At 42.2% G+C, this 3772-nt stretch overlaps 1 non-coding gene across 1 annotated transcript; it reads right to left on the reverse strand.

The window, feature by feature from the left end:
* Positions 1-2378: 2378 nt before the first annotated feature.
* Positions 2379-2449, reverse strand: TRNAE-UUC. Its single transcript has one exon. It is a non-coding gene; the product is annotated as a tRNA-Glu (tRNA).
* Positions 2450-3772: the final 1323 nt, after the last annotated feature.

Below are 3772 nucleotides of genomic sequence, written 5' to 3' on the forward strand. Positions count from 1 at the left end.
AGGAGGAAAGGCCTGGAAATCTGCTTGGGAAGACTCAGCCATTGAGAACCCTACAGAAGGCAGTTCTACTCTGATGCACAGCAGGTTGCCATGACTTGGTATCAACTCCATGGCAATGGGTCCTCTCCTTGAATCCTGGGGTTGGGCCTCAGCCTTCCTTAAGAAAAAGAAAAAGAATGATAAATTAAGAAGTATAACTACAGTTATTGAAAGCTTCAGAGGGACTAAGTGGGTTCTGTTTATGTTTTAAGGTCCCCGGGTGACACAAGCTGTTTGAACTCAGCTACTAACTGAAAGGCTGTCTGTTCAAATCCACCCAGTTACATCATGGAAGAAAGTCCTGGCCATTGAAAACCCTATAGAGCACAGGTCTTCTGTAACACACATGCGGTTACCTTGACTTGGAATTGACTCAATGGCAAGGGGTTTGTTTTGTTTTGTTTATGTTTCACCTAAGGATGTGGAATGATAAGACTTTTCTCCAAATGAAAGGTGACCAACTGGATTTGTTTGCTTGGGACGACTGTTACTATCAGAAACTCTTGACCCTCCTTGGAATCGTAGTATATTAGAAATGAAGAGGGACTAAGGAGGTTCTCGAGCATTTTCTTCTTGTCTTGCACCAAAAGATCTGTTTATACTCCTAGTCCTTCTTTTAACTCAAACATGTATAAAATATATATCCTTAGAGAAAATTTCACTTAAAGAGAGTCACCTGTGCAGGAACATAATCGTCCCTGAGTGGAGGGGTGGAGTATTTTAGATAAGAGTTTTCTTCAACAAGAATATGAGAAATGTAATTTCTCTGTATTCTTAGAAATTTGACAAATTAGTTATGTCAGGGTTTTTCATATCTGGTTCATTTGGGAGATGTTTATGCTTAGAAGGAACCCTCATGGCACTGTGGTTAAGTGCTTAGTTGAACTGAGAGTTCGGTGGTTCGAAGCCACCAGCCATCCCATGGGAGAAAGATTTGACAGTTTGCTTTGATAAAGATTTACAACCTTTGAAATTCTGTGGAGCAGTTCTACCATGACCTATAGGTTGGGATGGGATCAACTCTACGGCAACAGCTTTGGTTTTTAGGTGCTAAGCAGTAGCATAGTGGCTAAGGCACTTGACTGCTAACCAGAAGGCTGGTGGTTCAAACCCACCAGCCACTCCTCGGAAGGAAGGTTGGGCAATCTACTTCCCTAGTGATACTGAGACGGAAACCCAAGGAATCTGACTGCACGGCAGTGTTCGGTTTTGGTTTTAAGCAGTTAGGGTGGCTTTTGCCAGCAGGTGGCGCCAAATATTTTCATTAGAAAAATAGCATTGCTGAAGGAAACCTTGCCAGTCTTCTCTCTTCTAGTAAAAAAGTCTTTCGAGTGAGCGTTTCCAGTTCATTCACCCACATTCAGGAAACATGTGCCTTTCTTATTTGGTAACTCTTTGGCAGCCCACTGTTGCAGTTCAGGGTGAGTTATTTCCTTGAAGTTTGTTAAAAGGGAAGTATGGATGAAATGAAAAAACTTGAAACAAAGCTTTATTAGGGTTTTGTAGACCAATTAAAATCCAATCTCTTATCCCATAAACCCTTCCAGCGTCCCCTCTGGGTCCAAAAGTGCACAAGAGGCTGAGACGGAGGTCTCCGGCATGCGAGATAGTTGGATTTGAATTTTTTTTTTTTTAATCACTTGTCCATGTTATTTTCTTCAGATCCCCAACCAAAAGTTTTGTGGTCTGTTTAAAATCTTGTTCTGTTTAGGAAAGGGGGTATCATGAAGCCACATGACTGATCCAGGCCGCCAGGTTTTCTGGGGGCTCACATTTGCTTGTCAGGTGTGCATGATGTTGTTGTTGTTGTTATGTGCCATCGAGTTGGACCCGACTCATAGCGACCTCTCCTTGGGTTGCCGAGGCAGTATCACTAGGGAAGTAGATTGCCCAACCTTCCTTCTGAGGAGTGGCTGGTGGGTTTGAACCGCCAGACTTCTGGTTAGCAGTCGAGTGCCTTAGACACTATGCTACCAGTGCACGATGAGGGGGATGAAATTTTGCCTCTGTTCACTGTCCTCAAAAAGAAAAAAAAAAAAAAAAAAACCAAATTGAAGATCCTGAAAAAGAGTGTCCAATTTATATTGTTATTGTTGGCGGCCACTGAATTGGTCCAGGACTCATGGTGACCCATGCACAATGGAAGGAGACATTGCCCAGTCCTGTGCCATCCCATGATCACTTCAAACTGTTGCGATCCATCACATTTTCCTTAGCTGGTTTTCAGAAGTAGATCAGCAGACCTTTTTTTCTGGTCTTTCTTACTCTGGAAACTCCACTGGAATTTGTTCAGCATCATAGCAACTCCACCCTGGAGTGGGTGGTGGCTATGCATGAGGTGCATTGGCTGGGAATTGAACCCAGGTCTCCCACATGAAAGGTAGGAATTCTACCACTAAATCACCAATGCTCCCTTGCCAATATATGCCAAATTCAAGAAACGATCAGATTTTTCTTTAATCAAAAGGCACATTCATTCATTTATTTGAGTAGCCATTTGACAAATGTTTATGGAGTGTCCACCATGCCAAATATTGCACATAGGAGCCAGGGATACAATGATCAAGAAAAACAGACATGGTTCTAGCTCTTGTGGTACCTGTAGTCTAGTGGAAAAACCAGAAATAATCAAGTCACCCAAATGAACATACATAACTGCTTTGAAGGAAAGGAGCACTGGGATATATTTGAACCAAGGGAGTAGAGCTAAACTCGAAATGGGTAGGAGTAGAAGGCTCCCTTATGAACTGACTCTTTAATTCTTCCAGTGATGCTAAGAAGAAGGATTATGGCTTTCATTGCACAGCTAAGAAATCAAAGTCAAATCAAAGTCCAGAGAGGGTAAGTAATTTGCCCAAATTCACAGAGCAATTAAATGGCATTCAAACCTAAATCTGACCTGCTCTGAAAGTCATGCACTTTCCACCAAATCACACTGTCTATGGGAAGAATTAGACTCAGGAGTAGTATACTTAGGTGCTTTTCCTACCCTTGACTTTGGGCACCCTCTCTTGAATGATGATGTCATCTATGTTGCTCACATCCTAGGGTACCTCATCCTAGAATGTATGCCCTAGTTAGTGCCACTCATACACCCTCTCTCTGCCTATTTTTTTCAGATATCCCTGCTCCATCTGAAAAGCACAGTAAGGAAAGCCAGGCTCTGAGGACTGTGGGCTGATCTGTATGTAAATATATATACTAATGGGAGAGGAATAAAGCAGCACAAATCTTTCTTCCTAGAAGCTGTGGAATGAATTAGATGTATCTTTTGATCCCATTATCGCTAAAGCCTACATTCATAGATGTTGTAAGTATAGGATAGAAATATTAATTCACGACAGATATTGCTTCTGGTATAACAGCAAAAGCTCTGGACTGTGGACTAGCAGAGTACAGTCCTAGTTCCAGCTCTATTAGGGAGCAGAATGCGGTACAGAGACAAGGAAAAGAGAAGGAACAGGCTGTTTGCTTAGTCACATACCAGCCTCCAAGGTGGCCACGTGGTTTATCTCAGCCTAACCTCATTTGCCAGCTTTATGTGTGTATTGCTCTGGGTGGCGGTCAAGATGCAGAGTGAATTAAAATCTTGGAAATTTGATTAGAAACAGGTGACCAACGGCAATTTCTGAACAAATGCCATTGATTTTCTTCATCATTCAGAGAGTGTAAAAAAATTAAATTTCCCCATGGTAATCAGGCGGCAATGTGATCTGGTGAGGAAAGCAGTACA

This window comes from Orycteropus afer, unplaced genomic scaffold, assembly GCF_000298275.1.
Source record: "Orycteropus afer afer isolate SDZICR_OR568_19922 unplaced genomic scaffold, OryAfe1.0 scaffold00012, whole genome shotgun sequence".
Lineage (NCBI taxonomy): Eukaryota > Metazoa > Chordata > Mammalia > Tubulidentata > Orycteropodidae > Orycteropus > Orycteropus afer.